The sequence below is a fragment of the Antechinus flavipes genome, chromosome 5 (assembly GCF_016432865.1).
Source record: "Antechinus flavipes isolate AdamAnt ecotype Samford, QLD, Australia chromosome 5, AdamAnt_v2, whole genome shotgun sequence".
In the NCBI taxonomy this organism is placed as follows: domain Eukaryota; kingdom Metazoa; phylum Chordata; class Mammalia; order Dasyuromorphia; family Dasyuridae; genus Antechinus; species Antechinus flavipes.
The window spans coordinates 138355392-138369599 of record NC_067402.1 but is presented as its reverse complement, the minus strand read 5'-3'; positions in this window follow the sequence as shown (position 1 = coordinate 138369599).

The window sequence follows — 14208 nt, the reverse complement described above, 5'->3', positions numbered from 1 at the left end:
AGTTTACTCCCATTATATATGATGCTTACTGATTGTTGTAAATAGATGCTCCTGATTATTTTAAGGAAAAGCCCATTTATTCCTATTCTCTCAAATGTTTTTAATAGGAATGGAGGTTGGATTTTATCAAATGCATTTCCTGCATTTATTGAGATGATCATATTTTTTGTTAATTTGGTTATTAATAACTGCAACATGTTTAACATATATAGGACTGCTTGCCATCTTGGGGGGGGTGGAGGGAGGGAGGGGAAAAAAACGAAACATAAGCGAGTGCAAGGGATAATGTTGTAAAAAATTACCCTGGCATGGATTCTGTCAATACAAAGTTATTATTAAATAAAATAAAATTAAAAAAAAATTGGTTATTAATGTAGTCACTTAGTTTTCCTAATATTGAACTACCCCTGTATTCCTGGTATAAATCCTACTCAGTTATGGTGTATTATCCTGGGCATGATTTTCTGTAATCTTTTTGATAATATGTTATTTAAGATTTTTGCATCAATATTCATTGGAGAGATTGGTCTATAATGTTCTTTCTCTGTTTTCAACCTACCTGGGTTAGGTATCAGTACTATGTCTGTTTCATAAAAGATATTTGGTAGGACTTCTTCATTCCCTATTTTTTCAAATAGTTTATATAGCATTGGAGTTAATGGTTCTTTAAATGTTTGGTAGAATTCATATGTAAATCCATCTGGTCCTTGGAATTTTTTCTTAGGGAATTGATTAATAGCTTGTTCTATTTCTTTTTCTGAAATAGGACTATTTAAGCAATTTACTTCCTCCTCTGTTAATCTGGGCAGTCTATATTTTTGAAGGTAGTCATCAATTTCATTTAGGTTATCAAATTTATTCACATAAAGTTGGACAAAGTAACTCGTACTTATTGCTCTAATTTCCTCTTCATTGATGGAAAGTTCTCCCTTTTTATTTTAAAGACTAACAATTTGATTTTCCTCTTTCCTTTTTCTAATCAAATTTACCAAAGTTTTAGCTATTTTGTTGTTTTTTTCATAAAATCAACTCTTAGTTTTATTTATTAATTCAATAGATTTTTTTTACTTTCAATTTTATTAATTCTCCCTTTTAATTTTAGAATTTCAAGTTTAGTATTTGATTGGGGGATTTTAATTTGATCTTTTTCGAGCTTTTTAAGTTGCAAATTAAATTCATTGAACTTCTCTTTTTTTATTTTATTCAAGTAAGCCTCTAGTGATATAAATTTCCCCTTATTATTGCTTTGGCTACATCCCACAAATTTTGATATGTTGTCTTATTGTTGTCATTCTCTTGGTTGAAATTATTAATTATGTCTATGATTTGCTGTTTCACCCAATCATTTTTTAGGATGAGATTAATTATTTTCCAATTATTTTTTGGTCTATTTATCCCTAGCTTTTTGTTGAATACAATTTTTATTTCATTGTGATCTGAAAAGAATGCATTTACTATTTCTGTCTTTCTGCATTTAATTTTGAGGTCTTTATGTCCTAATATATGGTCAATTTTTTTTATAGGTTTCATGAACTTCTGAGAAAAAAGTACACTGCTCTCTGTTTCCATTCAGTTTTCTCCAAAGATCTATCATACCTAATTTTTCTAATATTCTATTTACCTTTTAAACTTCTTTCTTATTTATTTTGTGGTTTGATTTATCTAAATCTGAGACTACAAGGTTGAGATCTCTCCCTATTACAGTTTTGCTGTCTATTTCTTCTTGCAACTCTCTTAACTTCTTTTTTAGGAACTTAGATGTTATACCACTTGGTGCATATATGTTTACTATTTTTTTAAATTTTATTTTATTTAATAATAACTTTATATTGACAGAATCCATGCCAGGGTAATTTATTTTTTTACAACATTATCCCTTGCAATCACTTCTGTTTCGATTTTTTCCCCTCCCTCCCTCCACCCCCTCCCCCAGATGGCAAGCAGTCCTATACATGTTAGATATGTTGCAGTATATCCTAGATACAATATATGTTTGTAGAACCGAACAGTTCTCTTGTTGCACAGGGAGAATTGGATTCAGAAGGTAAAAATAACTCAGGAAGAAAATCAAAAATGCATATAGTTCATATTCGTTTCCCAGTGTTCTTTCTTTGGGTATAGCTGTTTCTGTCCATCATTTATCCGTTGAAACTCAGTTAGGTCTCTTTGTCAAAGAAATCCACTTCCATCAGAATACACCCTCATACAATATCATTGTCCTGTTCTGCTCATTTCACTTAGCATCAGTTCATGTAGCTCTCTTCAAGCCTCTCTGTATTCATCCTACTGGTCATTCCTTACAGGACAATAATATTCCATAACATTCATATAGCACATTTTACCCAGCCATTCTCCAATTGATGGGCATCCATTCAATTTCCAGTTTCTAGCCACTAGAAACATAGCTACCACAAACATTTTGGCACATACAGGTCCCTTTCCCTTCTTTAGTATCTCTTTGGGGTATAAGCCCAGTAGTAGCACTGCTGGATCAAAGGGTATGCACAGTTTGATAACTTTTTGGGCATAATTGCAGATTGCTCTCCAGAATGGTTGGATTCGTTCACAACTCCACCAACAATGCATCAGTGTCCCAGTTTTCCCGCATCCCCTCCAACATTCATCATTATTTTTTCCTGTCATCTTAGCCAATCTGAAAGGTGGGTAGTTGTATCTCTGAGTTGTCTTAATTTGCATTTCTCTGATCAATAGTGATTTGGAACACTCTTTCATATGAGTGGTAATAATTTCAATTTCATCATCTGAAAATTGTCTGTTCATATCCTTTGACCATTTATCAATTGGAGAATGGCTTGGTTTCTTATAAATTAGGGTCAGTTCTCTATATATTTTGGAAATGAGGCCTTTATCAGAACCTTTAACTGTAAAGATGTTTTCCCAGTTTGTTGCTTCCCTTCTAATCTTGTTTGCATTAGTTCTGTTTGTACAAAGGCTTTTTAATTTGATATAATCAAAATTTTCTATTTTGTGATCTGTAATGGTCTCTATTTCATCTTTGGTCACAAATTTCTTTCTCCTCCACAAGTCTGAGAGATAAACTATCCTATGTTTCTCTGATTTATTTATAATCTCGTTCTTTATGCCTAGGTCATGGACCCATTTTGAGCTTATCTTGGTATATGGTGTTAAGTGTGGGTCCTTGCCTAATTTCTGCCATACTAATTTCCAGTTATCCCAGCAGTTTTTATCAAATAATGAATTCTTATCCCAAAAGTTAGGGTCTTTGGGTTTGTTAAACACTAGATTGCTATAGTTGACTATTCTGTCTTGTGAACCTAACTTTTTCCACTGATCAACTAATCTATTTCTTAGCCAATACCAAATGGTTTTGGTGCCTGCTGCTTTATAATATAATTTTAGATCAGGTACAGCTAGACCACCTTCATTTGATTTTTTTTTCATTAATTCCCTTGAGATTCTCGACTTTTTATTGTTCCATATGAATTTTGTTGTTATTTTTTCTAGATCATTAAAATATTTTCTTGGAAGTCTGATTGGTATAGCACTAAATAAATAGATTAGTTTAGGGAGTATTGTCATCTTTATTATATTCCCTCGGCCTATCCAAGAGCACTTCATATTTTTCCAATTATTTAAGTCTGACTTTATTTGTGTGGACACTTTTTTGTAATTTTGCTCATATAATTCCTAACTTTCCTTTGGTAGGTAGATTCCCAAATATTTTATGCTATCAACAGTTATTTTGAATGGAATTTCTCTTTGTATCTCTTGCTGTTGGATTTTGTTGGTGGTATATAAAAATGCTGAGGATGTATGGGGATTTATTTTGTATCCTGCTACTTTGCTAAAGTTATGAATTATTTCTAATAATTTTTTAGTAGAATCTCTGGGGTTCTCTAGATATACCATCATATCATCTGCAAAGAGTGATAGTTTGGTTTCCTCATTGCCTACTCTAATTCCTTTAATTTCTTTCTCGACTCTTATTGCAGAGGCTAGTGTTTCTAATACAATATTGAATAATAATGGTGATAGTGGGCAACCTTGCTTCACTCCAGATCTTACTAGGAAAGGTTCCAATTTTTCCCCATTGCATATGATGCTTACTGAAGGTTTTAAACATATGCTCCTGATTATTTTAAGGAAAAATCCTTTTATTCCTATGCTCTCAAGTGTTTTTATTAGGAATGGCTGTTGGATTTTATCAAATGCTTTTTCTGCATCTATTGAGATGATCATATGGTTTTTGTTTGTTTGGTTATTGATATAGTCAATTATGCTAATAGTTTTCCTTATATTGAACCAGCCCTGCATTCCTGGTATAAATCCTACTTGGTCATAGTGTATTATCCTGGAGATGATTTTTTGTAATCTTTTTGCTAATATTTTATTTAAGATTTTAGCATCAATATTCATTAGGGAGATTGGTCTATAATTTTCTTTCTCTGTTTTCAGCCTGCCTGGTTTAGGTATCAGTACCATGTCTGTGTCATAAAAGGAGTTTGGTAGGACTCCTTCAATCCCTATTTTTTCAAATAGTTTATTTAGCATTGGAATTAATTGTTCTTTAAATGTTTGATAGAATTCAGATGTAAATCCATCTGGTCCTGGGGATTTTTTCTTAGGGAGTTGATTGATAGTTTGTTCTATTTCTTTTTCTGAGATGGGAGTGTTTAGGATATTTACTTCTTCCTCTGGTAATTTAGGCAAGCTATATTTTTGGAGGTATTCTTCTATTTCATTTAAGTTGTCGAATTTATTGGCGCAAAGTAACTCCTAATTATTGCTCTAATTTCCTCTTGGTTAGTGGTGAGTTCTCCCTTTTCATTTTTGAGACTAACAATTTGATTTTCCTCTTTCCTCTTTTAAATCAGATTTACTAAGGGTTTGTCTATTTTGTTGGTTTTTTCATAGAACCAACTCTTAGTTTTATTAATTAATTCAATAGTTTTTTTTTTTAACTTTCAATTTTATTAATCTTTCCTTTTAATTTTAGAATTTCAAGTTTAGTGTTTGACTGGGGGTTTTTAATTTTTTTCCTTTTCTAGCATTTTTAGTTGCAAGCCCAATTCATTGACCTACTCTTTCTATATTTTATACAAATAGGCCTCTAGAGATATGAAATTTCACCCTATTACCACTTTGGCTGCATCCCATACATTTTGATATGATGTCTCATTATTATCGTTTTCTTGGGTGAAGTTATTAATTATGTCTATGATTTGCTGTTTCACCCAATCATTCTTTAGTATGAGATTATTTAGTTTCCAATTATTTTTTGGTCTACTTTCCCCTGGCTTTTTGTTTATTGTAATTTTCATTGCATCGTGGTCTGAAAAGGATGCATTTACTATTTCTGCCTTACTGCATTTGAGTTTGAGGTTTTTATGTCCTAATATATGGTCAATTTTTGTATGAGTTCCATGAACTGCTGAAAAGAAGGTGTACTTCTTTCTGTCCTCATTACATTTTCTCCAGAGATCTATCATATCTAATTTTTTTAGTATTCTATTTACCTCTTTGACTTCTTTCTTATTTATTTTGTGGTTTGATTTATCTAATTCTGAGAGTTCAAGGTTGAGATCTCCCACTATTATAGTTTTACTGTCTATTTCTTCTTGCAGCTCTCTTAATTTCTCTTTTAAGAACTTAGATGCTACCCCACTTGGTGCATATATGTTTAATATAGATACTGCTTCATTATCCATTCTATTCTTTAGCAAGATATAGTGCCCTTCCTTATCTCTTTTAATTAGATCAATTTTTGCTTTAACTTGATCTAAGATCAGGATGGCTACCCCTCCTTTTTTGACTTCACCTGAAGCATAGTAGATTTTGCTCCAACCTTTTACCTTTATCCTGCATGTATCTCCCTGCTTCAGGTGTGTTTCCTGTAGACAACATATTGTAGGATTCTGGCTTTTAATCCATTCTGCTAACCACTTCCTGTTTATCGAGGAGTTTACCCCATTCACATTTATGGTTAAAATGACCAATTCTGTATTACTTGCCATCTTGTTAACCCCGGTTTATGCTTTTCTCCCTTCTTGCCCCCTTACCCCACTTCCCAGTATTAAGCTTCTGAGCACCACTTGCTTCTCACAGCCCTCCCTTTTTAGTATCCCTCCCCCCCTTAGAGTTCCTCCCCCTATCTTACCCCTTTCCCTCCCAGTTTCTGTATTCCCTTCCACTTAGCTTATTCCTTCTCTTTTCACTTTTCCCTTCTCACTTTTCAATGAGGTGGGAGAAGATTCACCATAGATTGAATATGTCTAAAATTTTTCTCTTAAAGCCAATTCTGAAAGCAGTAAAATACTCATTATATTCATCCCCCTCCATTCTTTCTCTCAGATATAATAGGTTTCCTTTGCCTCTTCATGAGATGTAGTACCCCCACTTTACCCTTTTTCTGGTACAATGTCCTTTCCACATCTAGTTTCTAGAACAAGGTATACATATATTCTTTGTATATCTTTATAGCCTAAATATAGTTCCCAAGATTAATCTTTACCTTTTTAGATTTCTCTTGAGTTCTGTATTTGTAGATCAAATTTTTTGTTAAGTTCTGGCTTTTTCATCAAAAATAGGTGAAATTCGCTTACTTCGTTGAATGTCCATCTTCTTCCCTGGAAAAAAGATGCTCATTCTAGCTGGTTAAGTTATTTTTGGTTGCATACCAAGTTCCTTAGCCTTTCGGAATATCATATTCAAGACCCTTCAATCCTTTAATGTGGATGCTGCTAGATCCTTGGTGATCCTTATTGTGGCTCCTCGATACTTGAATTGGGTTTTTCTAGCCATTTGCATTATTTTTTCCTTCGTCTGAGGGTTTTGGCATTTGGCCACTATATTTCTTGGTGTTTTGATTTTACGATCCCTTTCAGTAGGGGATCGATGAATTCTTTGAATGTCTATTTTACCCTCTGTTTCTATGACTTCTGGGCAGTTCTCTTTGATAATTTCTTGGAAAATAGTGTCCAGGCTCTTTTTTTCATCATGCTTTTCTGGGAGTCCGATGATTCTCAGATTGTCTCTCCTGGATCTGTTTTCCAGGTCTGTTGTCTTCCCCAGAAGGCATTTCACATTCTTTTCCATTGTTTGATTTTTTTGGATTTGCTTGACTGATTCTTCTTGTCTCTTCAAGTCATTCAATTCCATTTGTTCGAACCTGATTTTCAGTGAAGTATTTTCTTCACTCACTTTTTAAATTTCTTTTTCTAATTTTCTGTTTGAGTTCTTTTGTTCTATGGAAATTTTTTCCATTTTGCCAATTTTGTTTTTTAGAGAGCTATTTTCTGTTTCCAGTTCACTAATCCTATTTTTCAAGGATTTGATTTCTTTATCCACTCTCTCTTTAAATGAGTGGCATGAGTTCTCCAGACTCTTTTGTGAAGCCTCCCTCTCCTTTTCCCATTTTTCTTCTAGCTCCCTTGTGAGAGTTTTTTTTAAATTTCTTCTATGAGATTCATCTGTGCTGAGGAACAGATGATCTCCTCCTTTGGGGAGTCACCTGGAGACTGTCTGTTTTTAGTCTCCTCAGGATTTAGAGTCTGCTCTCTATCTGTATAGAAGCTATCAAGGGTTAAAGTCCTCTTCAGTTTTTTGCTCATTATGTCAAAGAATCAAAGACAAACTAGCAAAAAGATAAAAAGAAATCACCCCTAATTTAGAGTCTGTTTTTTGTGGGGAGGGGCTGGGTGGTGTTACCGAGCTTCCTCTACAGACTGCAGGGGCAGCAGTGAGGCCCTAACAGGACAGCAATGGCTGTGCTGGGCCTGAGCTCTGAGATTCGAGAGTGTGCTGAGACACTGTGGGGGAGGGGTGACCAGGTCCCGAGAGACTCCAGCTGTTTGGGGTTGTATTCTTCACCCCCGGTGTTTTTAGCTTCTCTGCTGGGCTGCTGGCTTGCTGCCAGAGCAAAGTATCCAATCCTGTAGCAAAGCTCTCCCTGCAGAGATTCCTGTGATCACACCCCACCCCCTCTCTGCTCTGCTCGGCTCTGAGTCGCCTTCTGTGCTCTCGCTGCTGCTGCTTGTCTGCCCGCAGCCTGCTTCCGATCTAAAAACTGTCACGCCCTCGCACGAAAACAGACCTTTCCTGACGAGTCTCAAGGATGGCTGCTCTTTGTAACTATTTGTAGGTGTTTTTTTTTTTTCAGTCAAGCACTAATTCAGAGGCTTGTAATGAGATGGATAGTGAGAGAAAAACGTGGAGTTTACACAGCTGTGTGCCTCCTCTCCGCCATCTTGGCCGGAATTCCCTATGTTTACTATTTATCTTGCTTCACTCTCTATGCTACATTTTAACAAGATATAGTTTCCTTCCTTATTTCTTTTGATCAGATCATTGTTGGTGGAATTGTGAACACATCCAGGCATTCTGGAGAGGAATCTGGAATTATGCCCCAAAAGTTACCAAATTGTGCAAACCCTTTGATCCAGCAGTGCTATTATTGGGCTGATATTCCAAAGTGATACTAAAGAAGGGAAAGGAAGCTGTATGTGCCAAAATGTTTGTGGCAGTCCTCTTTGTAAGGGCTAGAAACTGGAAAATGAATGGATTCCCATCAATTGTAGAACAGCTGGGAAAATTGTGGTTTATGAATGTTATGGAATATTATTGTTCTGTAAGAAATGACCAGCAGGATGAATACAGGGAGGCTTGAAGAGACTCATATGAACTGATGCTGAGTGAAATGAGCAGAACCAGGAACCAGGAAATCATTATACACTTCACCAAAGATACTCTATGAGGATGTATTCTGATGGAAGTGGATTTCTTCCACAAAGGTAAGATCTAACTCCGTTTCAATTGATCAATGATGGGTAGAAGCAGCTACACCCAAAGAAAGAACACTGGGAAATGAATGTAAACATCATTTTTGTTTTTCTTTCTGGGTTATTTTTACCTTCTGAATACAATTCTTCCTGTGCAACAAGAGAACTGTTCAGTTCTGCACATATATATTATATCTAGGATATACTGTAACATATTTAACATGTATAGGACTGCTTGCCATTTGTGGGAGGAGGAAAGGGAGGAGAGGAAAAGTCAGCACAGAAATGGGTGCAAGGGATAATGTTGAAAAATTACCAGACATAGGTTCTATCAATAAAAAAAAAGTTATAATTATTAAAAAACATAAATGTGTTGTTTTGCTCTTTGGAATGTTTTTCCATTTCACTAATTTTTAATAAGTTATTTTCTTTTAAAATTCACAAATCCTACTTTCCTGGGAGTTCTTTATCTTTTCCAATTCACTAATTCTGTTTCCCTTGGAGTTGTTTAACTTTTGCATTTCACATTTCAGGATGTTGTTTTCTTTATCAAATCTTTCTTTTAATGAGTTATAAGCCTTTTCTTTATTCTCTTGCATAGCTTCTCTTTCTTTTCCCCATTTTTCTTCTAGCTCTCTTTTACCTTCTTTTATAATTTCTTCTAGGAGAGCCTTGTCTGATGGGGACCAGGTTACATCCCCCTTTTTTTTTTTTTTCTGGAGACTGTCTGCTCTTTGTCTCCTCAGGGTTGGAAATCTGCTCTCTTTCTGTACAAAAGCTATCTATTGTTAGCGTTCCCTTGGCTTTTATACTCATTTTTTAAAAGCCTTTGGGGTCTGTTTCCAGGCAACAAGGTTCTCAGCTTCCTCTACAGAGAGGGATAGAAGAACAGTAGCTGGCATGCTAATGGGCTGTGAAGAACAACAATCTGCTGTGGAAGTGTTACTGCCCTGGGTAGAAACCCCCCTGTGGACTGTGGCTGCACAGCAGCATTGTGATTGTGCTGAGTCACTTAGGTTGCTATGTGGGCTTGGTCATGTCCAGGTTAACTTGGGGACATTGGGGGTACACTCTACCCCTGGCATTTATGTAACTTCTCTGCTGATCTCCTGCTTTGCAACTAATGTAGAGCAGCCAAACTGTGGTAGAGTTCTCCCTGAAAATTCTCCCCTCACAGTGATTATATACAACCCTTGTTTGCTCAGCTTGGACTAGCTTCTGCGCTCTGTCTCCCTACCTGCATTGGTCTCCTCCTGCCCTATCAACACAGACCTTTTCTGGTGATCTTCCAAGTAATCTTCAATTGGTAATCTGTTGTACTCCCAATATTTGTGGATTTTACCAGTCAAGCACTCTTTCTGATACTGAATTAGGTAATTAGGAAGTGAGGGTAAAAGGAAGTTCAGAATGAAGCGTGTGTCCTCTCCACCATCTTGGTTCTGCCCCACAGAGTTTCCAATATTTTCCAATTTTTTTTTGTTCTTTCCATTATTTATTTTCTATTCCTCCCTTCTTTCAACTATTCTTCCTTCCTTTTTCCTTCTTTTCTCCTTCCTTCCCTTCCTTCCTTCTGTTCTTCTTTCCTTCCTTCTGTTCTTTCCTTCCTTCCATCCTTCTTTCCTTCCATTCTTCCTGCTTTTCATCCTTTTATTTTTATCCCACCCATTTTTGCTTCTTTTACTTTTTCAAATAATTTATATAGCATTAGAGTTATTTTTCTTTAAATGGTTGGTAGAATTCACATGTAAATCCATCTCGTCCTTGGGATTTTTTCTTAGGGAGTTGGTTAATAGCTTGTTCTATTTCTTTTTCTAAAATGGGGCTGTTTAGGATATTTACTTCTTTCTCTGTTAATCTGGGCAAGCTATATTTTTGAAGGTATTTTTCCATTTCATTTAAGTTGTCGAATTTATTGGTATAAAGCTGGGCAAAGTAACTCCTCATTATTGCTTTAATTTCCTCTTCATTAGTGGCAAGTTGTCCCTTTTTATTTTTAAAACTAACCATTTGATTTTCCTCTTTCCTTTTTTAAATCAGATTTACTAAGCGTTTTTCTTTTTTGTTGGTTTTTTCATAGAACCAACTCTTAGTTTTATTAATTCAACAGTTTCTTTTTTACTTTCAATTTTATTGATCTCTCCTTTTATTTTTAGAATTTCAAGTTTAGTGTTTGATTGGGGGTTTTTAATTTTTTCCAAATTAAAAGGAGTGTATCTTCTCTCTTTTTGACCTGAGGAGTTGAGCTCTTCAATCACAGGATATGCATTTATAAAATCAGATATATCTTCTCCTTCATTTTTTGCTTTAATTAATGCCTTTTCTAATCTTGTCAAATTCTGCTTTACAGGAGAAGTTGACTGTGTTTCTGTCTCCCTCCCTCCCCCTTGTTCCACCCATGAATGGTTAATTGCGGGGGGAGGGTCATGAGATGTGGAATCACTTAATTCCTCCTGCTGTGAAGTATCATACTCAGAATTGTAATTAACTCCATTCTCATCTGATTCGTCCTCCTTTTCACCTAGTAAAGTTGGCAATTCTTCCTCCTGTACTTTCCTTTTCATCATTCTATCACTTAAATAACTTCTTATAGCCAATTGTATTACATTATATGTATTAATTATTGAGTTAGGCCCATTTTTATCATAGAATTGACAAAGATCCTCTCCAACCAATTTCCATTCATTTAGATCTAATTCCTTATCAAGAGAGAAACAAGGACATATGTCCTTTACAGTTTGTAAAAGTTCAGTGATTTGCTGTAAACTTATAATTAAACCTTGGCTTTCCATAATTTTGACAATGCTCTCTAAACATTTTCCTTGAACAGAAACAGAAGGCTGTTTTCTAAATATCTGTCCCATCTTAGCTGGAATTCTACTTTAACTCTTTTAGCAAAATTTCTTTATTGCACTCACCCTAATTTCTGGGTTGAAGAGTCTTTTCCACTGGATCAGGATCAGAGGCTTTTCCACTTGAATCAGGATCGGAGCTTTTCCACTGAAATCCACTGAGGGGTCTGTTTGTCCCACGTTCAGGGCGCCAGTCGGAGACTTCTTGAGAGAGTGAAGACGCTACAAGTCGAGATTTCAGCGGAATGACATGAAGAGTTGGAGCTGGCTGGAGGCTGAAGAAAGCAGAGGCAGAGGCTGAAGGACCAGGCCTTTGGATTTGGTGACATTCGGAGAGAGCTCTTGGAACCAAGCAGAGAGATAGGCCTCTAAGCTAACCGGGCTATATTGGAGATATTAAAAGATCTGAACTTTTATCACCTGGCTGCTTTTTGAGAAGAAAAAGCTCACACCATTTGGCGCCCCACGTTGGGCGCCAAAATGTGGTGAGCTTTTTCTTCTCAAAAAGCAGCCAGGTGATAAAAGTTCAGATCTTTTAATATCTCCAATATAGCCCGGTTAGCTTAGAGGCCTATCTCTCTGCTTGGTTCCAAGAGCTCTCTCCGAATGTCACCAAATCCAAAGGCCTGGTCCTTCAGCCTCTGCCTCTGCTTTCTTCAGCCTCCAGCCAGCTCCAACTCTTCATGTCATTCCGCTGAAATCTCGACTTGTAGCGTCTTCACTCTCTCAAGAAGTCTCCGACTGGCCCATTGGCCTATTTATGCTCCTTCCAGAGAGAGGGATTATGGGTAGTTCTACTTAGTACCTTGTTTCAGGTTCTGCCCAAAACATCTTCTTGTAAGATTAGATCAACTCTAATTACTTAGCAGTTAGTAAGGATTCCAACAGTCAATAAAACTGATAGGTAGCAATTTGAACATTTCTTAAGCAACACTTTGTTTTTCATTTGTGTTAAAACATTGCACTTAGTATAATAACTTTAGCCTTTCAGTATAAAGTTGAATGTCTGACCAGTGCTCAACAAATAATGAGTTGTCTTTTGATTCCAGTCCAACTTTTACACTGAGGTCAAAGTGATTTTCCTAAATATAAATGTGAACTAGTTATTCCCCGATTTAGTAGATTTCAATGGGTCCTTATGATAGAATATGTACTTCACTGTATAGATGTTTGTCATTCACGACTTTAATTCAGCCTATATATGCAATCTCATTGTATATCACTTCTCTTTCTACCTTCTTTAATCTAGCCAAACTTACCCTCTTTCTGTTCCTCATCTAAGTCTATATAAATCTTTCCTCTGAGGTCCTTGAACTGACTAAAAGTCACTTACATCTCCCCTCCACCTCAAAGAATCCCTCTCTTGCTTCAAAAACATTTCAAGTGATATCTACCTGAAGCTTTTCCTGATCTCATCTACTAATGCCTTCCTTCTCCCAGTACATTGTATTTAGCAATCTTAAATTTATTTGTGTTATTTTTTTATGTATAGGCTCTTCAGTTAGAATGTAAATTTCTTAAGATTAGAGTATTCTTAATTCATGTTATTTATTTCTGTAGTACTAAATGTGCTACCTGGCATATAATAGGTGATTAGTGAATGTTGGTTGATTAATTGAAATAAAATTTAAGGTAAATAAAAACGAAGTTGAATGCATACTTCTTATGCACTCTAAAGTATGCTTTCCTCAATCGATCAGGGCAAAATTTGTCAAAATTATTTTATGAGAGCATCAGAAAGTAATACATTCTGCAAAGTTGCAAAAAAAAAACATTTTAATTAATGTCCCTTTAGATGGACATTATTAAATGTATTGATTGATTGTTTGATTATATTTGATTAATTGATTAAATCAAATCGATTAAATATCATTTCCTTCAAAGTACCAATTTATATTTTTAATTATAAAATTTGAGTTAAAAGGAAATTATGATTTTGGGCTTTTTTTTTTTTTTTTGCTTTGTAAAGTATTTTGGATGTTTCTGATTTATATCTCACCCTCCTTATAATGAACAAAATACTCATTTCTCTATATAAATTCCTATTTTTTTGTGCACAAATCTCCCTTAAAAGTCACTATAATACATCAAATTGCTCTACTGAGAAGATTTTATCAAAATATGGGATCATATTCATGTTCTTTATTTCCCCATAAATCTAAAGAGTAAGCATAAATAATAGCAGAATAAAGCACACCTGAAATATAAAAAAAGATCGAAAATTATAAAGCAACTTGTTAGAAAATTGAAATCATCCTACAACAAGGAAATCTTAAGAAAAATGCAAAGTAGTTCTACTATAAGAGATTCAGTCAAATATTAAGCTAAAGATGGAACAAATATTTAATTCATCACATGCTAACTAAAAGGAAAAAATATATAGCAGTGTCTTATGCTCCTAATTTAAAAATAAAATATTAATGAATAAAAGTAATTCCCATAGTAACAAATAAGAATGAGTTTGCAAGAGCAAATCTGCTAGAAAATGTATCAGCCATCTATGGCTAAAGTAGAGCTCTCTGGAAATTTCCCCAAGGGCTAGATTTCATTATGACTTCTGAGCAATATGTTATTGGCAACTCCAAATCTACTATCTTTGG